Genomic DNA, 26,028 nt, shown 5'->3' with positions numbered 1-26,028 from the left:
GGCTGCCTGGGTTCGGCTCCCAGCGTCCCCTTCCTGGCCCTGGGACCTTGAGCGAGCAAGTTAGCCTCCTACAGGCTCAGTTTCCTGAGTCTGTAAGACGGTTAACGGTCGCGTCTGCCCGACCGGGCTGCTGCGAGGGCTCGACGAGCCGGTGCGCGTGCAGTGCTTCGGGACAAATGCTGCGTGTGACCCACACTCACTCCTCTGTGTGCCCGCGTTTGATGGGGTCACCCCCACCTGCACCCTTTCCCAGTGGCCTGGCCTTCCGGTTCCCAGACACCAGGTCCTGTTCAGGTCACCTGTAGGCACGCGGGACTGTGGGGCGGTGGCCGCAGAGAGTGTGGGGAAGGCTCTCCCGGACCCCAGTCGGGACGCACCCAGTCCACGCTGGGCACTTGACCTGGGAGGGGCAGAGCACGGGCTCCCGTCCGTGGGCCCCCAGCGCCCGGTTTTCGTTTCCCTCTGCCTCCCACCCACCCCGCGGCCGTGATGTCTTTTCTCCTCCGGGGGGCTGAGAACCACCCCTCAGTCACCCCCGGGGTCTCGCCCTCTTTGTCCCCAGGGCTCTGGTGCGTCATCTCTCCCCTGGCGCAGCACAGGACACATCCTCTCCGCGGTGGAACGGAGTGGGGGTCGAGGGGCAGAAGGAAATGTCGGGAACGGGGGACACGGGGGCCCAGTTAAGATGTCTGACGTTCTCTCCGCACACTGTCGCGCCACCTTGCTGAGGATTCGACCCCGGGGTGGGGGCCTGGTCACGGGAATAGAGGTGTGAGGGCCACAGCCCCCACCCGCCCCGCCCACCCCAGAGACACCGGCAGAGCCCTCTGGGTCAGAGGCAGGGGCACCTGAGAACCCCCGCGGTGTGGCAGGAAGCATGCTCTCAGGCTCAGCCAGCTGGCCCAGCCAAGCACTGCCCGCAGGTGCACCCGGCACCCTAGGCCCTCGGCCAGATGCTGATGGCGGCGTTGAATGTGCTTCCTGCTAAGCAGCCTGATCAAGCTGTTTCTGGTCACACAATGGGACTCAGCCCTGGCGGAAAGGCCAGCTTCATACATCCTCCTGGAGCCAGTTTCCATGGAGACCCCCTGCTCTTCCTTTCCGTTCCAGCCATGTGGTTCTCCTCACTGGGCCTTGAACAAACCATGCTCGCAAGCACCCCGGGGCCTTTGCACTCCCTGGTCCTTCTGTGCAGACACCCTTCCCTCAGGTACCTGCATGGCTCCTTCAGGTCTTGGCTCACTTGTCATCTTAGCAGTGAGGCCTTCCCCGATCTCCTGTTTTAAACGGTCTCCTCTCCCTTCCTTAGGGTGAGGGTTAAGGTCCCCCTGCACAAGAGCAGGGACTTTGTCTTGTTCACTGCTCTACAAATGAAGGACCTCGCAGGGGCTTTCTGCCTTCTTTGCGTTGTAAGCCCGAAGCAAGAAAGCCCAGAGAACTTAAGCGACTTGCCCGAGACCACACAGCTATTAAGAAAAGGGGAATCTGGGGCGCCTGGGTGGCTCAGTCGGTTGAGCGTCCGACTTCGGCTCAGGTCACGATCTCGCGGTCCGTGAGTTCGAGCCCCGCGTCGGGCTCTGTGCTGACAGCTCAGAGCCTGGAGCCTGTTTCAGATTCTGTGTCTCCCTCTCTCTCTGCCCCTCCCCCGTTCATGCTCTGTCTCTCTCTGTCTCAAAAATAAATAAACGTTAAAAAAAAAAATTTAAAAAAAAAAAAAAAAAAAAAAAAAAGAAAAGGGGAATCTGTCCCGGTTAACTCGTATTGAACTTGTTCCTTGATCACATCCTGTTCCCTCGCATTGTCACTACCTATCCTTCCCTCCTTTTGATCTCCAGCTGCAGAAACCTCCGCCCTTCCAGGCACCCTGGGGCTTCTGGGGAGGACCCTTGGTACCCTCACCGGGAGGGACGAGCCCCTGCTTGGTGCTCTGGACCTTGTGGGGGCACGTAGCAAAGACCCTCACAGTTGTGTGCTGGGCCTTGTGTGGCCCCAGGGCGGAGGCTGTGTTTCCCATCCGTGAGCACCAGCCCGCAGGAGGGAGTGGGAGCACGACAGCCCTCCTCAGCCTCGGCCCTCCCACGTGCCCCCGCCCCCCAATACCCATTTCTACCCAGAACTTGAGGGCAGGAGGAGGGGCTCGGAGCCAGGACAGAGGGAACAGAGGGAAGGAACAGAGGATGACATTTGCCAACCTCTCTAGGTTGTCTTTCTTTGTGGGCGGGATTCTTTGAACGCCCCACAGACCTGCTTCTGTGTTTGCAGGAGCTGTTTGGTGCTTCTTTCTAGAAGGGATGGTGGGATGCTGTCTACACCCATTTCGAGTTCATTTCTGGTCCTGTGAGCAAGCTGTTAACTGGTCCTCCCCGGACGGACCCCCTCTTCTGCCCCACAGTCCCCACCCGCAATGGGAGGGTCAGGCCCAAGTCAAACTCTCCTCCCCGTAGCCGTAGCCGGGAGGCTGGCAGGTGCACCAGAGGGCAGACCCCAGCGGGGCAGGATGGGGAGAGGCCTCAGGCCTCCCAGCCCCAGAACAATTCAAGCCCCCGCTGACAGCCCAGATAGGGGAAGCAAACCCGCTGGGCCCTCCAGCTTGGATTTCACATAATGAGCCTTTGGAATCCGGGAAGTGATTAAAAGCCCACTGGGGAGGGACCACCTACCGGTTCTGGAAGGTGTGGCTGCTCTGACTTCGTGGGGCTCACCAGGAAGCTGCACTTAGACGAGAAGGAGGAGAAGCACAGGTTCCGAAACAGCCCAGTTCGGACGTGTAGGGCCGGAGAGTTGTGTGACGGAGACGGGGCAGGAACAGTGGCCCTGGGGTGAGACGGGTCAGGCCGGGGAGTCGTGTGATGGAGACCGGGCGGGGACGGTGGCCCTGGGGTGAGACCTGTTGGGCCCTTATGCGGGCGGGCGGGGAGGGCAGGGACTCAGGGGCCTCCACAGGCCGCAGCAGCCCCGCTGTGCTTACTGAGTCAATCAGGTGCCTGCTCTAAAAGCAGAGGGCTGTGGAGAACCTGAGCGTCCCAGTCAAGCTGTCTCTTACTGGTGCGACCACCAGGGCAGAGAGAGGGAGGGTGGGCTGCCTGGTGTCACACAGGCTGGGGGGGACTCGGCCAGGCCTAGGTCTCAGGCCCCCTGCCACCTCCTCAGATTAGAGTGACGAGAGAACTAAGCCAGCCTGGAACCCCACGCCCTCACTCCCCATCTCAAGAGCTGAGCCATTTGAAGCCTCTTGCTGGGTGCTGGGTCAGGTGGGGGTAACCGGTAAGAGCCCTAAGTGCGGTCACTGTCCTGGGGCCATTACCTCTCACCCCCTAGGCTAGTCCTAGGAACCGTCTTCTTTATTTTGCAGGTGAGGCAACTGTGGCTCAGAGAGGTTAAGTCACTTGCCCAAAGTAACACAGCTAGAAAGCAGTGGAGCTGTGATCTGTACCCAGGCCAGCCGGACACCAAGCCTCAGCCCTCCCAGCGTGCTGGGCTCGGGGAAGGTGATGTGGGACAGTTGAGGCAGGAGTTGTCGTACAAGGTTAGGAGGAACTTGGGGAACTCTAGCTAGGAAGGGAGAATATTGCGTCTTTGAGGCAAAGCTTGCTCTTAGTCACAGAGGGATGGCCACCAGGCCCTCAGGCGGTCCCTTCATCTTGCTGGGCAGGGCCCTGAAAAGCCTGCTCCTTTCTGCTGAAACTATACAAACAGAGTCTCGGGGCAGGAAGACCCAGTTTGTAAAACAGAAAGCTTCTCAGAGATGGGGCTCCAGAGGAAGGTCCGAGGGATTGCCCCTGGGTTTGTCAGGGGAGGCGAAGGAGTTCGGGGCAGCTGGCGACAAGATGCCAGCCTGGGGCGTCCTGGGGGCCCTGGCCAGCGTGCGGCTCGAGGAACGGGTGGGCGGGGGCCGGAGTCCAGCGGAGCCTTGGGCCGGGGCCAGAAGCCAATCGTGCTAAACAAAGCATTACACAACCGGCTCAGTAACTGCCTCAGTCGAGTGGGTCAAACTAATTCCTTCCAGCTCGGGAGCTCTACTTGGGGGCGGCGGGAGCGGGCAGGCCCCTGAGTTCCGGGACCCTGTGTCCATGTTGGTTTAATTAGTTCCACGGTCACTGCCTCCCTCGGGTACAGCCTTGCATGCCAGGCCCCCGGCAGCTGCCTGGTGCCCTTAGAGGAACCAGGAAAAGAGGAGGGTCCCCCAGGGCAGTGGGCCAGCGTGCAGGCAGGACTGGACTGCTCGCCCAGGGCAGCCACGGCTGGGAGTCTGGGGCCGGCAGAGCGGTGACACAGATCCGAAGACCCGAGCGGGAGCTGTGTGGTGGGCCCGGGTCAGGACCAGGAGAGGCTGCGCGTGGGAAAAGGAGGCCAGCAACTTTCAGGGTGTGAGGCAAGTCAAGCCAGAGTGTAAGGGACACAAGGGTGTGTTTGGCCAAATTTGGGGCTCTGCCAGCATCACAGACGACGGAACAGAGGCTCCCGGCAGGACTGAACTATGGCGGGCAGTTGGGACTGGAGGCCTCTGGGAAAAGGCCTCTGGGAAAAGTCACAGAGCTCGGAGAATCCCAGTACCGGCTCCGCAGCATTAGTAAAAATGCAGATTCCCTGGCCCCACCTGAGGCCTGCAGAATGAGACATTCTGAGGGTGGGACCCAGCGATCTGTGTTTCACACAGACCAGCAGGTGATGCTGATGTGCGATGACGTGGGAGAACCGACGGACGATTCGCAGTGTGGGCCACAGACCAGCAACATCAGACCACCCGAGAGCTTGTTGGAAACGCAGGATCCCAGGCCTGGCCCCAGACCTACTGGATCAGACCCTGCAGTTTGACAAGACCTCAGGGCGTTTGCATGTGCCTTCTGGTCGGACAAGGCCCGCCCCTGAGCTCCGGCCCGGGGGGCTTCCTTGGTCTGAGCGTGACTGGGTCGGAGAGACAGGGACACGAGGATGAACGAGAAGGAGACCATGCCTCTCCAGACGCAGGCGAGAGCTGTCCTCGGATCTTCATGCATCCAGTTCCCTCCCAGAAAGGGTCACCAAACCCCCCCCCCCACCACCACCACCCAAAAACCCTGATGGCTTCTGAGCCTGCAAAGATGCCCAACGCAGACGCTGTGCAGAAAGCAGGTCGCGGTAAGACAAACAGCCCAACGGGTGCTACTCCCCTTCCACGGGGGCCAGCTGGGCCGGCTGGGGGGGGCTGCTCTCAGCCCTCGCCGCGGGGGTGATTTAAGGGGACGCTGGGCAGGCCGGAGGGGCCCCTGCGGAGACGCTCATGAGGAGACGAAGCTGCAGAGACGGGCGGCCGGACCCGTCGTCGGGTGTGCCCAGGGTGACCCAGGGTCTCATTCTTTCTGGGGGAAACCGCAGAGCAGCGGAGATGAATTACAGGAGAGGTGTCCCGGCAGATAGGAACGTCTCACCCTCACGACACCAGAGGGACTCTCTTTCGTCCCCATCCCCCTCCGAGCTGGGGATTCTACCAGACTGGCCTTTGCACCCCCTTTAACCGGGGCTGCGGATTGGTATTTGTCTGTGAGGGTCGATACGTGCTGGGCTCCGGGCTGAGTCCCCCGTATGTGCGTTTTCATTGAATTTGTCCCACAATTCCCTTAGGTAGGTACCGCCGTTTTAGGTTTCCACTAATATTTTGGTATTCACTGAACACTGATAGATATTTACTATCCTGCAGGTGGAAAAGGTAAGACCAGAAGCGGGTGGCTCTCCAAAGTCAGCTGAGGGGAAGGAAGAGGCCGCCATCGACGCCAGGCTCTCCGGCCGGCGTTACACCTCTGCTACTCAGAGTACGGGACCAGCCGCCTCAGCATCATTTGAGAGCTTGCTGTGCGGAAATCTCTGGCTTCACCCAGATTTACAAACTCAGACTCTGCATCTTAACGAGGCCTGCAGGATTGGTACGCACACCACGGGCCGCGGGTTCCCCCTCACGTGAGGAACACAGCTGATTTGACTCCGAGGCCCTTCTCGGGTCCTTTCCGGGAAGCAGGGTGTGAGGACCCCGGTGGCAGTCACCAGCTTCTACCGCGACACAAGAGAGCAAGAGAGAGAGGGGAAGGGAAGTGTGTGCCCTTGCAATGGCCGTCTTCACGGACGGGTTGGCCCTGTCTTCCCAAGGTGAAGTACCGTCCGCAATTTCTCTGCAGACTCCGGAGAGCGGTCCCGCAGGCGCCCCTGGACTACAGTGGCAAGAAGGTGCTTCTGAGTTTCTGTCTCCCTGGAGCCCAACAACCTCTCGAGGGGGACGGTAATCCTGCCCGCTCCCTCGTGGGCGTGCGTTTCGGACCATCAGGTGGGAAGCAGTTTGCCGGCTCAGAGCGGGACACAGCGTAGGATGTGATCCTCGCGTCACCTAGGCCAGGTGCCTGATGCCTCCGCCCTGCGAGGTCACCTCATGTCGCCCCTCGCCGGGAGGCCCCATCGGGGTCCCCCCCGCCACTGCTGTGTTTTCTGCTCCCTCTACTCCCACACTAACCTGAGGGCCTCGTGGGTCTGCTGTCCTGCCTTGCGATACAAGTACCCGCATACGGTTCTGCCCTTTGTACGAGGACACGTACTTCCCAGGCCTTATGTCCCTCGTGGGCACTGAATCACAGCCTGGTTCTAAAGGGACCTGAGAGGGCAGGGTTACCTGTGTTTAAGTGTTCAGGGTCACCAGGGCTTAGGCCCAGCTCCACGATTTATTAGCTTTGTGGTTCTGCGTGAGCCGCTTAACCGTGACTCCGTTTCCCCGTTTGCAAAGCGGGTAACTGACAGGATCCCTGGGAATAGTAAATAAAAACATGTTAAGTATTTTGTACCAGCATCTACATTAGCTGATATGCATTAGCTGTTATTAAACCGTATTTCAAAGCCGCTAAGATACATCAATTGTGAGACGTATCCTTGATTTCAGAGATGTCAAAATGGTATTCATTCCACAGAAAAAGCCAAAGATGTTTGGGAAATACCGAGTGTCTTTGCTGCAAGGTGGCTCAGAACCCTTAAATGCTACCTTTGATGGGGCCTCCAGGGCCATATGGGTGTCCATATTCAGGGTCTCCCGGGCGTGGGCAACGGAGCCCTTTTGTCGTGGAGCACGCTGAGCATCTGTGGACACGGTTTAGGAATGCCAGTCAAGTCCAAAGCTCTAATTCACAGATGGCGGGACTGAGGCCCAGAGCCAGGAGGAGACTTCCTGAAGTTACCCAGCTGGTTAAGTGGTGGAGACTAGGCCACTGAACAGCCAGACTGGAGCCTCCCCCACTGAGCCACACTGCCCCCCACCTAACCTGCCGCCTACAGCACTTGATAGTTTGCAAGGTCCTGCCCCAACACCAACCTCAGGAGGCATCTGGCCCCCAGCCAGATCCTGGGCCAGGAGTGGAACGAGGCCCAACCTTTGTGACTCTGGGGTGGGGGGCAGTGAGCCAGGAAGGCCTGAAAGACCCAGGGCAGGAGGCTGTCCCGAAACAGGGCTGACCCTGGCTTCTTCCCAGTGGGCTGGGACGCAGGCCATCACCCACCTGCCCTCCCCCATAGGCAGCGCCGCCGCCACCGTGTAGGGGATGGCAGACCCCCGGGTTCACTGTCACTCCGTCGCCAAGGCAACCACAGGGACCTGCCGGGCAGGCTGCGGACCACAGTTACGGAATCCGCTGGAAACTGCTTTCATCGCAGCGGTTGATGTGGCCGCTTTGCTTTGAGAGCACTTTGTGTTTCACTGGCTGAGGTGAATTACCACGAGGGCTCGTTAAACAATTCATCGACTTTTAACCTGAGTACGATGTTTGCGGTCAGACGTGGCTGTTCTCATGGACCCATTGACTCTCAGCCTCTTCCTCTCTGAGACATGTGATGCGTGATGCCTGTCCCCAGGCTTGGCCTGCCCCCAGTGGGAACAGCCCCCCTCCCAGGGGGGCAAAAACGGTGGAGGCTGGCAGGATGGTTGGTAAGGACGCGGAGAAGGCTGGCCGTGTGTTGATGGGCCCGTAAACGGCTACGGACCCAACAGAGAAGGGCTTGGCGGCACCTGGGCAGCCGGAGCACGTGGTCCCCGTGGCCTTCCCTGTGGGCCTGCGGGTCCATCCGTGAGGTGAGCTAAGAGCTCAGCTCGCACACAGCAAACCTCTGTGCGCAGGGTCCCCACCGACGGTTGGTCATCACACAAAACTGGAAACGAACCAACGGGAAAATGGCCAAGTGGGAGGAAGCCATACAATAGAATACGTCATGGCAGTTAAAAGGAATGAATTAAAGCTATCTGTATCTTTATGGAGGGATCTCTAAAACATACCGAGCGAAAACAAAATTGCTGTAGGACACAAAATTAAAATCCTATCCAGGGGCGCCTGGGTGGCGCAGTCGGTTAAGCGTCCGACTTCAGCCAGGTCACCATCTCGCGGTCCGTGAGTTCGAGCCCCGCGTCGGGCTCTGGGCTGATGGCTCAGAGCCTGGAGCCTGTTTCCGATTCTGTGTCTCCCTCTCTCTCTGCCCCTCCCCCGTTCATGCTCTGTCTCTCTCTGTCCCAAAAATAAATAAAAAAGCTTTGAAAAAAAAAATTAAAAAAAATAAAATAAAATCCTATCTGTATAGGTTTACAAATAGAGAAAGCCGAACTACATACTTACCATAGTTGCATATAGATTTTTTTTAGGTTTATTTATTTATTTTGAGAGAGAGAACGTGCACGTGAGTGGGGCAGAGAGGGAGAGAAAGAATCCCAAGCAGGCTCCGTGCTGTCGGCACAGAGCCCGACACGGGTTTGATCTCACAAACCGTGAGATCGTGACCTGAGCCGATATCGAGAGTCGGACGCTTAACCGACCGAGCCGCCCAGGCGCCCCTGGTGCGTGTAAATTTATGAATGCAAGAGGGTAAAAAGCTGATGAAAGGATTGTGCCTCCCTCCCCACCGTCGTCCCTGAGAAGGAGGAGAGGTCGGAAGGACGAGGGGGTCACCTTCTCCAGGAGGCTGCTGACTCACTTGCATCTAGTGCACCCTTGGCTTCTCGGGACTTCCCTTGTCCCGAATACTGACCGTTTGCTCTGCCTCAGACACCGCGGCACCTGGCCGTCTGCAGGCCCGTGCTCTGTGCGGTGCACGGGAGACTGAGCAGGGTGTGCCCAGAATCTCGGGCTCTCCTGGTATCTCAGGACTTGAGGGGAAGGCCCTGCAGCGGCCTGGGGTCTGGCTTCCTCAGTGGCCGCCGGAAAGGGCCGCCTGTAATGCGGTGCTTCTCCACTGGGACGATTTTGCCCCCAAGAGACACTCGGCAGCATCCAAGACACGGTTGCTTCTGTGCCTGGGCGGACGCGGGGCCTAAGCAGCCTGCAATACACAGACAGCTCCCCCGCCCCCCGCGATATTCGTGTGGCCCAGCGTCAGTAGGGCCCAAATGGAGAAACCCTGGTGTAGTCGCCAAGAACAAAGACTCCAGGGCGCCCGAGTGGCCCAGTCGGTTGGGCGTCCAACTTCGGCTCGGGTCGTGATCTCCCGGATCGTGGGTTCCAGCCCCGCGTCGGGCTCTGTGCTGACAGCTCCGAGCCTGGGGCCCGCTTCGGATTCTGTGTCTCCCTCTCTCTCTGGCCCTCCCCCGCTCACACTCTGTCTCTCTCTGCCTCTCAAAAATAAATAAAAATGTAAAAAAAAAAAATTTTTTTTAATAAAAAATTAATTTAAAAAAAAGAACGAAGACTCCAGAAACAGACTAGCTGTGTGACCTCAAGCAAATGACTTCACCTCTCTGTGCTTCAGCCTCCTCATCTGCGAAATGAGCATAATAATTCCATCTACCTCATTTGGTTGTCGTGAGGAGTAAGCGTGTTGGTAATTTACACCAGTGAAGGACACCTAGAGACTGTGTCGTGGTGGGAACGGTAACTCTGAAGAAGAGGAACGTCATACCCAGAGCAGGGAGGGCCGTTCACGGACTCCAAAGCCCTAATTATTGCTAGCTACAAATGTCTCCCAATGCACTTCACGACTGATTGTAACACACTGGTAGGGCCACGTGTTGTGGATTCTCAATGCACACTTTCCCTACTTCGGACCTCTGGACTCCGGCTGCACCTCGAAGTCACGATTGGCGGGTGGCCCCCAGACTCGGCCTTCGGGGTGGCAACTGGGGGCTGGGAAGGAGATTCTGGGTACGGTAGAGAAGACCCCTTTTGCGACGAGGCGTGTCAGGGCTCCTGGCCGGCTCGGGGGGAGCGTGTGACTCTTGATCTCAGAGTTGCGCGTTTGAGCCCATGTTGGGTGTAGAGATTACTTAAAAGTTAAAATCTTGGGGCGCCTGGGTGGCTCAGTCGGTTGAGCGTCCAACTTCGGCCCAGGTCACGATCTCACAGTTTGTGAGTTTAAGCCCTGTGTCGGGCTCTGCACTGACAGCTCGGAGCCTGGAGCCTGCTTCCGATTCTGTGTCTCCCTCTTTCTCTGCTCCTCCCCTGCTCACGCTCTGTCTCTCTCTCTCAAAAAGAAATAAAGATTTAGAAAAATTAAAAAAAAAAGTTAAAATCTTAAAAAAAAAGGAAGCACGTGATACTCATACCGTTATGTGAAAATATGGTCGTTAGTCCTGCTGAATGGAAAACCGACTGGAGAATTGTACCCTTCTGAAGTGAATTCGTTATGCTTCATTTGTTTATGTGTGTATAAAAGTGATATATCGTCAGACACTGATGTCTGCATAACCGTGGCTGGTTTTTCACGAGTACACGATAAAAATTCCTCATAAGAAAGCCTTGTGCCATAGTTAAACTGGCAATTTCTTGTGTGTGGTACATAAAATGACAGTGCCTCTCACAACCGATCGCATCGTAGATTTGGGGAACGTGTGTAATAACCACACTATCACTTACTGAGTTTCATACTGTGCGAATCCGATTATATATGTTACCACATTTAATCCTCTCAACGGCCCCGTAATGTCCGCACTGTTACGGTTCATGTTTTGCTAACGAACAAAATGAGACTCAGAAGCGAAGCGATTTGCCCGAGGTCGACAGCCGCTGGCAGAGCTGGGATTCGAACCAGGTTCACGTGGACTCCAAAGCCGTGGGACTCAGCCTTTGTGTCTGGTTCAGTCAAGGCCAAACCCTTGTTCCCGGGTTCGGCAGCCTGGGGCCCCGGAGAGCGGGGACGGGGGCGGCTGAGCCGGTGTGCAGCAGTGCGTGGGCAGCGGAGCACCGCCCCGTCTGTGACCCACCAGGAGCACGCGGCTGAGAGTTTGCTGCTCGCCACGCTTCCCGAACGAGACAAAGTGCAGGTGCTACCGCGGATGAGAGGGGCTTGAAGGGACGGAGGGATGTTCTACAAGCTTCGGGTAAAAATCATGTGTTCCGGGCTGAGCCACATCTTTGGAATTTTCCATTTTTCCCCTTTATAGCAAAGCTCTGTGTCTGCAGATTCCAGCAAACTGTGGAGCAAAACAGTCATTGTAGCTGAACGTCCAGAGTTAATGTTCGCAACGACATCTTCAATGTGCAAGTAATAAAAGGCCAGTCGTGAGGCCTGGCAGAGGCATTAGCAAGACTCGAATGTCTCCTCCCCGGCGGTTTGGGCGTTCCCAAGCCTCCCTGTCTGGTGGGCTGGTGGGCAAAGCAGACTGGCTGGTTGCAGGGGCGTGGGGAGACGGGGAGCGGTGACACCGAACGGAGAGACCTGCGTTCAAGTCTTAAAGCTTCTGTGACCTGGAGCAAGACACTCGAGCGTCCACGCCTCGTTCTCCTGCCTCTAAAATGCACCTCCCCCCCCCCCCCCCCCCCCCCCCCCGCCCTGGGATCTGAGACTACACAGCAGCCCGAAAGCCTGCAGAGTCTGGTTCTCATTCTCACCCTCTCGCAGGGCCTCTGAACGAGTTCCTGTGCCCCGTTTCTCTCAACAAGGATAACCACTTCCACCTGCCTTTGCAATGTGTTCCTGGGACGAGGGACGCCTCCTGACAAGGCTGGGCTGCCTTGCCCGCGCTGGATGAACACTTGAAAATGGACCCAGCCCCCTCACCTCCCACTCCCTGGGGCTCGAGCTGCGCCATCTTGCGGCTGCCTCGTTCCGGGGAAGGGGGTCCTGCTTTGCCCACGTTTTGCTTCACTCGTTCTCAAGGGCAGTGAGGAGATCCGGGTCTGCTCAGTCTGGGTTATTTCCTGCCCCTTCTTCCACCCAGGCCGTTGAAATTAGCAACTCCAGCATTCATCGCACAGAGGCCCGGAGAGGGCAAGGGGTTTGCTCGATGTCTCAGAGCAACTCATGGCAGCTGGGGTGCAAATCCTGGTGATCTGGCTCCAAGTCTGGAAAGCCAGACCTGGGAGTCAGAAGATTAGGGGCCGTGGGCTCAAAAGACCAGGATTCTTTAATTATTTATTGATTTTATTTCATTTTTGAGAGAGAGAGAGACAGAGCATGAATGGGGGAGGGTCACAGAGAGAGAGGGAGACACAGAATCCGAAGCGGGTTCCAGGCTCTGAGCTGTCAGCACAGAGCCTGACGCCGAGCTCGATCCCACAAACTGCAAGATCATGACCTGAGCCGAAGTCAGATGCCCAACCAACTGAGCCACCCATGTGCCCTGAGAGAATCTTTTTTTTTAGATTTTTTTAACGTTTATTTATTTTTGAGACAGAGAGAGACAGAGCATGAATGGGGGAGGGTCACAGAAAGAGAGGGAGACCCAGAATCCAAAACAGGCTCCAGGCTCTGAGCTGTCAGCACAGAGCCCGACGCGGGGCTGGAACTCACGGACCGCGAGATCATGACCTGAGCTGAAGTTGGATGCTTAACCTACTGAGCCACCCAGGCGCGCCTAGAGAGACTCTTAAGCAGGCTCTATGCTCAGGGCAGAGCCCAGTGACCCTGGGATCACGGCCCCAGCCAAAACCAAGAGGTGGATGCCACTGGCTCGCTGTGTCTTCTGCTTCTTTACCCCTGGAATGGAGACAGTTAGGACCACCTCATGGGACCACGGGCATGGGACAGGACGACGGACAGGAAGCGCGTGCAGTCTCTGCCTCAAAACCAGTAAAGACCCAAGTGACAACTGCCGGGCCTCAACAGGGATAGAGAAGGAGCACAAACGCAGCACGTGTGCGACGGTCAGACATCGAGCAGACACAACTCTTTGTCTGAAGGACCTAACATCATCCCATCATATAAACGTATTAGGTAGAGGAGCGCCTGCGTGGCTCAGTCGGTTGAGCGTCTGACTCTTGATTTGGGCTCAGGTCGTGACCCCAGGGTTGTGAGATCGGGCCCTGAGACGGGCTCCTCGCTGAGCACAGAGACCCTCCCTCCCTCTCTGCTCCTCTCACCCTAGTGTGTGCGCGGCTCTCAAAACAACAAAGAGCAAAAACTGCAAAACATACTAAATAGGGCCCCCTTGTTAAAGGGGAAAGTGTGACTCAAGCCACCCTGGTGTCTTATGTAAATTATACCAGCTCGATAATCTGATTTTCTAGAAACGACCCCGAGATCGCAGAAGTGGGAACACCCAGTGTGCTCGCAGAGGGCCGTTTGGGCAGGATTCATCAAAATTAGCGACGCACCGCCCCTGGGTCCGGACATGGCAGCAGCGGCCGGGCTGGGCCGGGATGGCGGGTCCCGCGGTACAAGACGCGCCGCTCACAGCTTGCGTAGGATGGGGGAGGTGGCCCGATGAGCGTCTCTGGGACCTTGCGGGGACACTTCGGCTAGACCTGTGGGACGGGGGCTGGAGGGGTGCGGCTCCCGGCGGCTCAGGGTCCGGGAGACCCACACGCTCACCCCAGCCCTGCCCTCCTCGCCCCTGCTTCTGAAGCTGCTTGCCTCTTGCCTCAGGCCCCGGACTTCCCCCACTTCCCCGCACGGCCCCCCGTCCCCCGTGGTTCGGGTCTAACTGACACGTCTGGTGTTGGCTTCGGCCTTTCCCACTCACTCCCCTTAGGAGGGGAGACGGGAATTCAGACGCTGCCTCCTTTAGTAATAGCAACCGCAATGAGCTTTTAAAAAACAAAACAAAAAACTTTTGCTTTCTTTTTTTAACGTTTATTTATTTTTGAGACAACGCGAGAGACAGAGGGAGACGCGGAAGCAGGATCCAGGCTCCCAGCCGTCAGCACAGAGCCCGACGCGGGGCTCGAACTCACGAACCGCGAGATCACGACCTGACCGGAAGTTGGACGCTCAACCGACTGAGCCACTCAGGCGCCCCAAAAAACTTTTGCTTTCGAATAACTACAGATGTACAGAAGTTTGGGGAACGATACGGGAGGTTCTACCCAGCTTCCCCCTAGGGCGACAGTGTATACCACAGCAGGACACTTTTTATTTATTTATTTATTTATTTATTTTTAATTTTTTTTAATTTTTTTTTTCAACGTTTATTTTTATTTTTGGGACAGAGAGAGACAGAGCATGAACGGGGGAGGGGCAGAGAGAGAGGGAGACACAGAATCGGAAACAGGCTCCAGGCTCTGAGCCATCAGCCCAGAGCCCGACGCGGGGCTCTAACTCACGGACCGCGAGATCGTGACCCGGCTGAAGTCGGACGCTTAACCGACTGCGCCACCCAGGCGCCCCAGCAGGACACTTTTTAAATGTGTAGCCATCGGGGCAAGGGCCTCGTATAAAAGGAAAATTTGGACGCTCACACCTGGTCATTGCAAATCTGCTCCATTGTCCCCTGAAGGGCCTAGTCTTTCTCCGGGACTTTGCTCACTCAGAAAGTTCTCTTCATCAGCCAGAGCTCACTCAGGTGAGCTGAAGCCAAGATGGAATTTACCAGAAGGACACGGGGCTGCCCCAGAGTCTGCGGGGAGGCTGGGGAGAAGAGCCAGAGCCGGCACAAGGAGCAGGGCCTCCAGGACTCCGGGCCGGCCCCTCAGGGTTGCTCCCAGGGTGAGGGATGAATGCCCGCTCCTTTGTTTTGTCTTTCCTGTCCCTCAGCGCCCTGCCCTCTCCTCCTCTGGCCCGTGCGTTCGGCCCTGCCCAGCTGGACTGTTTGGTTCTTGGGGTCAAGCTCTCAGTCGCTGTATTGTCCACGATACTTACCCAACGTAGGAAATCAAAAAGTATCATGAATAAATAAATTCTGCCAAAGGCAGTTAATCTATTTTGACCAAACTTTCTGACAGTCATACAAAACCAAAATGCGGGGAACCTGCCTCTTTTCTGACCCCCTCTCCTCGATGGCAGTGTCCCAGCAGTCAGTGAGCGAGTTGGGCTTTTAGAGTCACTGACTCGGCTTCCCGGGAGCCCATGGACTTGCGGGGGGAACAGCCACAGAGGGTTTTAATTAGCGGGACGTGAAAAAAAGTCACTTGACCTCTCGGTGCCCTTCTCCGAAAGGTGGGATAACGAGCCGGCCACCTGCTGGCTCCTGAGGCACTTGTCCTTAATGAGGCGGTGGGGGGTGGTGACGAGGGGCCTGTTGGGCTCTGGGGGAAGAGGAGGAAAAGGCTGGCGGAAGGCCCTGCCGTCCTGGCGGTTCTTGCCTCGGACTCCCTCTGGCGACCAGTTTCGCGGACTGTTCATAGTACATTTTGAATGGATCGCTTTCCACAGCCGCCTGGGGGCTGCCTTTGCTAAGACACCGAACGCGGTCCTCCCGACGCAGGCGGTGGGTCCCTGTCGCCCCTTCGGCCCCGGCTTCTGCGCTTGTACCTCGGAGGCTGCACGTCCTCAGCAGTTTCCGTGGGGAAGCCGGGGCAACACGGCCGAGCACGGCTCTGGGGGCGTCTCCGTCAGCAGCCCTAGATCCCTGAAGGGCACGCAGGGGGACACGGGAGCCAACTGGTTCTGCCGGGTCCCCGAACGCAGAGCGGCAAGGACACGGCTTCAGCTCAACGGAGAAGCGAAGGTGCCCCAGTCGGACTGTCCCGTGCCGGACAGGCACCTGCCCAAGGCGGACGGCCTGCCACCAGCGATAGGAGCTGTGGGCCAGGGTTCTCGGTCGTAGACGCCTGACCCCTGAATCTGTCCCCGGTGGTTTGGGCGGGAAGGGCGTGGACGGTGGACGGTGCTCAGCGTCGGGTTCCCCCTTCCTCCAAAGCTGGCGCCAGGGTCTCCCGGGCTCCCCGGGAGCAGGGCGGCTGGGTGTGAGGCGCGGGGGAGCCTGGCTCCCTGCACCTGCTGGTCTGTCCGCCGCCCTCGCAGAGGTCCCAGCGTCCAGCCACGAGGTTCAGGAGTGCAGGGGAGCCAGGCACCTGGCGCCCGCTGGCATCCACCGAAGCAGGCCCCGCGCGGCCCCGGAGTGCCAGCCGCGGTTGCGTTTTCTGACCAAGGTGGCATCCTGATCGCGAGGGCTGGATAATCCTAGAAGCTTCCGGATGGCGGCAGCCTGGGTGTCCTCTGGCGCCCCAGCAGCCTGGTCGGCAGCCCCCTTGGGCCTTGGGGAGTCGCTCCCACCGGGGGCCGGGCTCCTGCTTGGACGCGGGCTGTGCTGCCGCCCTGGCCGATACCGCTGGGACTTGGGGAACCGTTCACGCAACCACCCTGCACGGCTGGGCCACCGAGGCAGCTGTATGTGGCCGTCTCGAGGCTCTCTCCTCGCTGGAAGTCTCCGGAGCCATGCCGCCCCCGTCCCATGCCGTGCCAGCAAACGGATGCCCGTTTCCCACAAAATTCAGCTCCGAGTCAGAGTTTCAAAATAGAAATCACAACCAGATCGCAGCCGGCAAGGGAGTCTTGGAAATGTGGCCGTTAGTGGTTCAGCCTGTGTGGTTCAGGAAGGTATCACGGGAGCCCGTCCACGGGGTTTCCTGCAGAGTCACTGACTTTTAGCCTGGGAGGGATTCTACAGGGCAGGTACGCCAACCTTCGGGACTGGTGAACTGGGTTGTGCATTCGGAGCAAAATCGTAGCCGGTTAGAGGCAAACCCGCGTGTACGTGCTCGGCTTCCTCCCTCCGAACGTCCTACTCTGAGGACCAAATTCCCGGATTTGCTTCCGTTTTAGCAGAATCCCTCGGGAGGGTGTTTTGAGACTGGAGGCCACTGCAGATCAGGGCGACACATGGGAAGTTTGTAGGGGCCAAGGCCCGGGGCGCCTGGGGTTTGGGGAGGGAAGGCCAGAGGTTAACGTATGAGCCTCAGATGAACGGCTCCCAAAGCAAACGCTCGCCCCTAAGCCTGACCCGTCTGGTGCAGCCCAGGCTGCGGTGTTCTGAGCTGGGCAGACCCCATGCCTGGCAGGACGGCTGCTCTGAAAGGGCCCTTTGGGTGTCTTAAGAGTGAAAAAAAAAATCTGTTTTTATGACCATGTTAGAGGGTACGACTGGGAGCCTCACTGCCTTACTCTTCCTTTCCTGTGTAACCACGGGTGCCCAGCCCGAGCTCCGTCCTCAGCGGCTCGGCTACCGTCGCTGGGAGGGACAGAGGCCCCGCTGCTGCCCCCCAGAGGCTCCGCGTCGCATCGCACCCACGCCGTCCCTCCCAAAAACCTCGCTGGGGTTTTTGGGCGCAAACGGCGGCGTTCTTCGGGCAGAACTGAGGGGTGGTCCTGAAGGTTCTGTCCTGGCTTGGCGGTGCCTGCGTTGGAGGAAGGGTGTGGGCGGGCCCGGCCCTCCCGTGTGGCGGGATAACTCACCACGGAGCCGAGCCGGCCTGGAGAGAAAGCCCAACCCTGGAGGGGTTCCAGGCCCCCTTCTTGCCGACAGTTTAGAGCTGATGAAATCCCAAGTGGAGTGTAGTTTCTGCGTCAGATCCCCTCACTCTCCCCAGATAGCTCTCCCGGGCTGTCCTGCGCCGTCCCTTCTGGGCCTTTCCTGACAACCCCCCCCCCCCCCCCCCCCCCCACTCCCCAGTCGTCCCACCTTGTGGTTTCTTTTGCCCTGGTCAAATCCTCTCCATCCTGCCAGCCAGCGAGGGATCATAGAGCCCCCATCTCTGAACCTCAGGGTTTCAATCTGAGAAACAGGGCTAATATTACTGTATTTAACTTCACTTATGTATCTGGAATTCAGTTTGAATCTACTGAAGATTGCAAAGACTTTATGCAAACTGTCGGGCACCGTGTCTGAGGTATTTGATCAATGGCAGACGTTATTTTAAAGTGGACTCAACTCAGGCATCATTTTCCCTCAGAAACTTGGTCCCCCCAAGTGGGTTCATCTGTGCTTCAGACTCTGTGGGAATCATTCAGGGAGTACTGGGTATTTGTCCACACGGGGGAGACTCCTGTGGTGCAGAACAGTCCCCTCTGACTCCCCCGCAAAGATGTCTGTGTCCTAATCCCTGGACCCGTGCGTACCTCAGGGCAAGGGGATTAAGGTTGCTAATCATCTGACCTTGAGAAGGGGTGATTATCCCCGCTGATCCAGGCGGCCCCGGGGAATCATAATCTCCTTCTAAGTGAGAGAGGGAGGCAGGAGGAATCCAGGAGAAGTAAGGCTGGAAGCAGAGGCCCCCGGGGACCCCTGGACCTTCAGGGTGCATGCCGAGAAAGTAAGAACGGCCTTTAGAAGTTGGAAAAGCCAAGGAAATGGATTCTTCCTTGGAGCCTCCAGAAACGAACGTAGTCCTGCCGACACCTCCGTTTTAGCCGGGTGAGGCCTGTGTCAGAACTCTGGCCTCCGCAGCGACAAGATAATGAAATCGTGTTGTCTCAAACCACTAAATTTGCGGTTGTTACAGCCACTGCTGAAAACTAACACAACCCTCACACACATTTTACAGCACGAATTGATCTACATTGCCGTTGTTACTGTCCCGACTTTACCATTGAGGAAAGTGCAGCTCAGAGAAGTTAAGTAATTTGCCCTAAATTGCACAGCCAGTAAGTAGTGTTAGATCTTTTGACGCAAATTACCAAAAACAAATTAAAACACCAATTGGCTTAAACTGTAAAGGGGTTTATTGGCTCACATAACTGAAAAAAAAAAACTTTAGAGGAAGTTCTTGTGGAGAACAGGAAAGGCTTGATCCACAAGCTAAAAGGATTAACACGCAGGACCCAGTTTTTCTCCATCTATTCTGTTTTCCACACTCTTGTTTTCATTCTTAGTTTCTGCGCAGTGGACCCCATGGCTCTGGGCTCCCCACCATGGTGGTAAGATGGCTGCAGCAGCTCCAGATGTCACAACCTTACTCCCCACGACTTCTAGAGGAGAAAAGGAAACTTCCCTTGTCAGCAAAAGTGTTGTGCTCTGTTGCTTTGATTCCTGAGCCAGATAATGAGTCCAGTGGTGGGTCTGTGAATGAAGAGTGGGAAAGGGTTGACTTGCCCAAAGGAAAATCACAGTAGTTGGGGCAGAAGAAACAGAAAATGGATAACAGATGTGCACGGTGCTGGCTGAGAAATACCCTATCCACAAGGTTTCGGAGTTTAAACACTTTTGCCTCCTGGTAGCACTGTTTTCTGGCTCTTTGGACACATTGTCAAAGGGCCTGTGTCCTGTCTAGACTAAGAGATCAGCCTGGAGCTGTCCTAACCTGCTCTGTGTGCCCAGCCCCAGCGTGGGGCCAGGCTGAGATCAGCCTCAGAGAAACGTTTGCTGTCCTGGGGCTGCTCTTTCCAGGAGTACTACTCAAGCTGTACCTGCCTCTGATTCTGGAAGGGAGCTGCCCTGATACCCATGCTCCTGAGAAAATATAAGTACTTCAATAAGTACCTGACTTCAGCTCGGGTCAAGATCTCATGGCTGGTGAGTTTGAGCCCCATGTCGAGCTCTGTGCTGACAGCTCAGAACCTGGATCCTGCTTCAGATTCGGTGTCTCCCTCTCTCTCTGCCCTCCCCTGCTCACGAACCCTCTCTCTCTCTCTCTCTCGAAAATAAATAAAAACATTAGAAAATAATAAATACACAAAGCCAGTCTGAGCTGCATATTTCCTGTAGCTAGAAACACCCTAACTAGTGCCCTAGGGGGCTGCTACAAAGGTCTCAATGAGATAAGGCGTGTAAAGCACGTCACTAGTTTGGACAGGTGTTAGCCATTATGATTTTTATTGGCACCTGTATTAGCACGTCTATTTACGAGCTCCTCAAATGCGGGTACTTTCCGCTTCGCTCTTCTGGAATGTGACAGATGATATTTAAATGGTGGTTGAACCGAACTGAAGTGTCCAAGGTACCAACCATCCAAGAGTCAAGTTTCTATCACTTGAATTTTTAAATTCAAGTCATCTTTTGCAATTCACTAGGATAGCTTGCTGTTTACAGAATTCCTGTAGAAAGTTATTTATTTTATTTTATTTTATTTTATTTTATTTTTTTAACGTTTATTTATTTTTGATACAGAGAGAATGGGGGAGGGTCACAGAGAGAGGGAGACACAGAATCTGAAACAGGCTCCAGGCTCTGAGCCGTCAGCACAGAGCCCGACGCGGGGCTCGAGCTCACGGACCGTGAGATCGTGACCTGAGCCGAAGTCGGACGCTCAACCGACCGAGCCACCCAGGCGCCCCTAGAAAGTTATTTATTTATTTATTTATTTATTTTTTTTTCAACGTTTATTTATTTTTGGGGACAGAGAGAGACAGAGCATGAACAGGGGAGGGGCAGAGAGAGAGGGAGACACAGAATCGGAAACAGGCTCCAGGCTCTGAGCCGTCAGCCCAGAGCCCGACGCGGGGCTCGAGCTCACGGACCGCGAGATCGTGACCTGGCTGAAGTCGGACGCCCAACCGACTGCGCCACCCACGCGCCCCTAGAAAGTTATTTTTTAAAGAGTAATCCTTTCGCAGTTTGAATCATTTATGTCTAACTTGCCTGTTGCACAAGTTTGGGAAGCGTTACAGATGCACGATCGGGTTTCTTTCATTCATTCACGCATCCATTTGCTTACTCGAGGGGACTTCCTGGAGCTGCCGCCATCCATGTGCCGGGCCCTGTGCCAGGAGAAAGGGAGGGAGAGTAAAAACCTGGTCCTTGTGTTCAGGGAGTGACAGTGCAGGGAGTGAGCAGACAGTAAACCCGGAATTACAGCCCGGTGAGCTGGGTGCTATGAGGGGCGAGCCCTAGGGGCTAGGAGGGCACGAAAGCAGGAGCCCAAGGCTGGGGAGCGGGACGCAGAGGCGAGCAGCGAATGCTTCACAGACGGGAGCCTCTACTGTTCCGAAAGGCCGGCCAGACGTCAGCCGGTCAACGTGCACGGATCCAGGTCAGTGCAGCTTGTTTCCAGGGAAACCCAGGGAAGCTCGTTCTGTGTGGGAACGGTGTTGTGAGGACGGGACTTGCGTCAGGAGATAAGACTGCAGAGTGGGGGAGGGTCAGGTCCAGAAGGACCTCAACGGCCGTGGAGGAGATTCAGATTTTTACCTTGCAGGTACTGGGGGAGACTTCGAAGGATTTTCAGCCGACATGATCAGGCTTGCCTTTCAGAAGAATATTCTGAGGGCTGTCAAGGGTGATCGGGGCAGCAGGGCAAGAAGACCCACTAGGAAATGACTATTGGCTTGAACCATATAAAACCCTTTTTGTTTAGGTCAGAACATGGCCAGATGTCATCAGTTTGGTCCGGGTGAGAGATGACCCCAGCCCAAGCGGAGGCAGCAGTAAAGGAGGTATTTAGGAATTCTGACGCAGTAGGACCTTATGGTTTCTTTGAAGACAGAGGAAAGAACAGAGCCTGTGCCTGGAGTAGGAACAGGTACGAGGTGAATTTTGGCACGAGAAGATTTCCTTCCACCATAAATCCGCAGCTGAGCCTGCTGGAGTCAGTCCTTTGGGGACGGTGACACGGTGAGTTTGGGGCTGGCTGGGTCGACCACTGGGCCGCATCATCTTCACCACACTGTGGATACTCCAAGAAGGTTTCTACCAGTTCCCTGATGTGGCCCCAAAACAGAGCACCACAGGGCGGGGGGGGGGGGGGGGGGGCTTCCCGGAGGCCGGACATCGGACTCCAAGGGGTGGGCAGGGCTGCGTCCTCCGGGGGGCTGGGAGGGACAGCCTGCTCCTGCCCCTGGTCTCCTGGGCGTGTCGATGCACCACCCCAATCCCGCCTTCATGCTCACGCGGTGTTCTCGGCGTGTGAGCCCCGCTTTTTCACGTGGCCGCCTGCCTCTGTGTGTCTGTGCGCCTGCGTTCTCTCCTTAGGACCCCGGCCATTGGACTAGGGCGCACCCTACTCTGATGGGATCTCTTCTTAGATAATTCCACCCGCAGGGACTCCGTTCCCCCAGAAGTTCACGTTCTGAGGCACCGGGGGCTGGGACCTCAACGTATGCCCTTGGGAGGGACACGATTTAACCCATAACAGTATTTTTGAGGGTTATGCTCCTCCTCCTTTTACTGATGGTAATTCTGTCTTTTCCTTTAGGAGAAAGAGTCACCTTTCCTATTTATTTTATATCTTATCGCAGTTGCAAGGAATAGTGTTCTGCAAGACTTCACTGACAGTCTTTACCACATACTGGCAATAGACGGGGGCTTTTGTGAGTTTCTAAAACGTTTTAATGTGTGGTCTAACCTTAGCAGCTAAGGGGAGAAGCCCTTCACTGCATCCCTCTTGGCCACATGGGCAGAACACACAGTGACCGGCCCCCGTGTACAACGGCCCCTTGTGATCTCACGGGCTGCGGCCGGCAGTCAGACTCAGCACTGGCTTCCAAGGGGAGCCACGGGTGACAGGTGTTCTTGCGCATCGTGGCTTTGGTTTCTCAAGATATGGCATTTGTTTTGGAACTCTGGAGAACCGCAGAGGCTCTCCCTGTGTAGAATTAAAACGTAGATTGGAAGAGCAAGCAGGACTCAGGACTCAGCGACTGAGAGGCCATCCTGAGAAGATTCAGAAAGGCGTGGGGGCCTCCAGTCCCCCCCTCACAATAAGTGAAACTGTGCCAAGCCACAAAGCGGCAGATGGGTAAAAACCTGGGCTCCAGAACCTCACAGACTCACACTTGATAGCTGACCTGGTTTTAGATAAGAGATGGCTTGGTTACTAAATGGGAACTAAATGAAATCAGGTGCCTTCTGATATGATGCGGTAAAACGGACACATCACTCATGCAGCCTTCCTGCCAAAGGCGCATGGGCGACATTTAATCCTAAAGAAACAGCTGGGCGAGCCCACGGGGGGCCGTTACTGTTCACCTGTGTCGGTGCCGTAAAGGAAAGTGAAACAGAGGGAAAGTTCCAGATTACGGGAGACAAAAGAGATGTGACATCGAAACGCAATGCTTGATCTTGGATTGGATCCTGGATTATTAAAAGAAGTTTCTAGAAAGGACAATATTGGGACAGCTGGCAAATTTTGAATATGTGTTATCAGTTAGAGAATAGCGTTATAAAATGTTAACTTGCCTGAAGGTGATCATGTCTCTGTGGCTGCGTAAGAGACTTCCTTGCTTTTAGGAGATACACGGTGCAGTTTTTAGGGCTGAGGGCTTGTCATCTGTGTAATTTACTCTCGGGTGGTTCAGGAAGAATGAGAATAAGAAATCACGAGCGTGGGTGACTATACTTAGCAATACTCTATTGTTACTTGAAAGTTGCTAAGAGACTAGATCTTAAAAGTTCTCACACAAAAAAGGTAACTATGTGAAGTGATGGATGTGTTAATGAACTTTACAGTAGTGATCATTTCCAAATATATATGTGTATCAAATCGTCGCGTTGTACACCTTACATTTTCACAGTGTTATACGTCACCTACACCTCAAGCTGAAAAATAAACAAGTGCCCCAAATATTGGGGATCTTATTGTGCAATATATAAATACATAGAGAGAGGTAGAGCGAACGTAACAAATGTTAACACTAAATAAATCTAGGTGACGTGTGCAAGAAAGTCTATTGTAACTTTCTCATAACTCCTGTGTCCTTGAATTATTTTTTCCCAAATAAAAAGTTTAATTAAAGGAAAAACGGATGATCCTGCCCAGGACACCGATGTAGCGCCAGACATCTTCGTAGAACGGAAACTTGAAAAAAATGTGTTGTGCAAAATTGTCTTTGAAGAATGTGGATGCGGTTGGAAAAAATGCTTGGACTGATGCAGAGAGGTGAGGTTCCCACGGGCCGGCTGAAGGATCAACGGACAGTTCCTGTCAGCGTTTGGCCTGTTAGGGGAGGCCCTCTTCTCTTTCCCGGTCAACTTCTTCATCTCTCTTCTAAATAAAAACTGAATACATATTTTCTAAATGTTGAAAGAAGAACCAAATGGCTAGCTTTTCTTTTTAATCTGGTACTGCCCGTTGTACAACCTTGAACAAGTCATTTCATTCATTCCACAAACATTTATTTGGTACCTACTCTGTGCCAGGCACTATTTTAGATGCTGGGGACGTAGCAAGAAATAACACGGATAAGGCATGTGCCCTCGTGGAGGGTATAGGCTCGTGCTATGTGGCGGACACTGGGGGTTCCCAGTCTTACAGTTATTTCCTCTTCTTCCTTGCTAATGAAAACTCCAATTCTGTCCAAAAAGCAGTGTGTGAGGGAGAAAAAGGAACGAACATTACTACAGATTGGGAGAAAATATTTTCAAACCACATGTCTGACAAAAGACCACATTTTGACTTTACATTTCGAATGTATACAGAACTCTCAAAAGTCAATAGAAAAAAAAAAAAAAAAAAAAAGAAAAGAAAAAAAAGCACTCTAACTACAAAGTGGGCAAAAGACATGAACAGACATTTCACCAAAGAGGATACAGAGACGTCAAATAAGCACATGAAAAGGTATTCAGTTTCACTAGACCTTAGGGCAATACCGATTAAAGGCACGTGAGCTATCACTTCACACCTATCAGAATGGCTAAAATAAAAAATAGCGACATCACCAAACACTGGCAAGAATATAGAACGGGATGCCTCATATGTTGCTGGTAGGAATGTAAAATGGTACAGTCACTTCAGGGAAGTTTGGCAGTTTCTTTACACACAAAATATGCAATTACAACTCCACAGCTGTACTCTTAGGCACTTATTACAGACAAATAGAAATGTACGTTTATACAAAAACTTGCACATAGGTGCTCACGGCAGCTTTGTTCATAATAGCCCCAAATGGGAGACAGCCCAAATGTTTCTCAACGAGGGATGGATAAATTGTGGAACAGTCGTATGAGGGAATACTACTCAGCGATAAAAAGGAACAAGTTAATGATACAACAACCTGGATGGACCTCTAGGGAATGATGCTGAGTGGAAGAAAAAAAAAAGCCTAGGGTGCCTGGGTGGCTCAGTCGGTTGAGCATCCAACTCTTGATTTCCACTCAGGTCATGATCTCACAGTTCGTGAGTTCAAGCCCTTCATGGGGCTCTGCACCGACAGCATGGAGGCTGCTTGGGATTCTCTGTTTCCTTCGTTGTCTCTGCCCCTCCCCCGTTTGCATTGTCTCTCTCTCAAAATAAATAAACTTAAAAAAAAAGTCAATCCCAAGAGGTTATATACAGTACGGTTCCATTAGTATAACATTCTTGAAATGTCAAAATTATAGAAATGGAGAACAGATTCGTGGTTGAGCAGGGGCTCAGGAATGACGGAGTGCAGCCTAAATGGAAAATGGGTGTGATTATAAAAGGGCAACAAGAGAGATCCTTGGAAGCATTCTGTATCTTCAGTATGGCCATGGTCATACGAGTCTACATGGGTGATAAAATCACCTACACCTGGCAAAGGAGTGGAGGATGTAAGACTGCTGAGATCTGAATGAGGTCAAAGGAATGTATCAATGTCAATTTCTTATTTTGATTTTGTAGGTTACATTGGGGAAGACTGGGTGAAGACTATGCGGGTCTCTATTACTTCTTACAACTGCATTTAAATCTACAATTATCACAAAGGTTTTAAAATGGGTGAATTGAATCTCAATAATTTTTTTTTTTTTTTTTAAGAAAGGCAGTGTGTCCAGCCACAAACACATGGTGATTGATCTAAGTTAGTTCTTCTCAGCAAGACATTCAGAAAATGGGAGTATGTTCCTGGTTGTTACCATGGTGGAGGCACACTTTTGGCAATTAATGAATGTTAGATTACCTGCGCTCCACAGGACAGAATTGCACAAGAATCAGACAACCTCCCCCACTGAACACACTCCCAGATGTTTAGGATGGGTCACACACACACACACACACACACAAATAATAACACATTTGCTACAATTATCTGAGCCTAAAAGTTAACCCCATTTAC

General features: G+C 54.5%; 2 long non-coding RNA genes across 2 annotated transcripts in view; both read left to right on the top strand.

Moving 5' to 3' along the window:
- The window catches only part of LOC123582370, a 29,672-nt gene extending 21,914 nt beyond the window's left edge, over positions 1–7,758 (top strand). The window contains exon 4 of the long non-coding RNA XR_006704348.1: positions 5,678–7,758. This is a non-coding gene — a long non-coding RNA (uncharacterized LOC123582370). The remainder of the gene's footprint in view (positions 1–5,677) is intronic.
- A 13,308-nt stretch (positions 7,759–21,066) lies between these two features.
- Positions 21,067–24,047, top strand: LOC123582368. The gene is made up of 2 exons (XR_006704347.1): positions 21,067–21,631; positions 22,212–24,047. It is a non-coding gene; the product is annotated as an uncharacterized LOC123582368 (long non-coding RNA).
- Positions 24,048–26,028: the final 1,981 nt, after the last annotated feature.

This window comes from Leopardus geoffroyi, chromosome B3, assembly GCF_018350155.1.
Source record: "Leopardus geoffroyi isolate Oge1 chromosome B3, O.geoffroyi_Oge1_pat1.0, whole genome shotgun sequence".
In the NCBI taxonomy this organism is placed as follows: domain Eukaryota; kingdom Metazoa; phylum Chordata; class Mammalia; order Carnivora; family Felidae; genus Leopardus; species Leopardus geoffroyi.
Note: the sequence above shows the minus strand (reverse complement) of the source record. Positions and strands in the feature narration are given on the sequence as shown.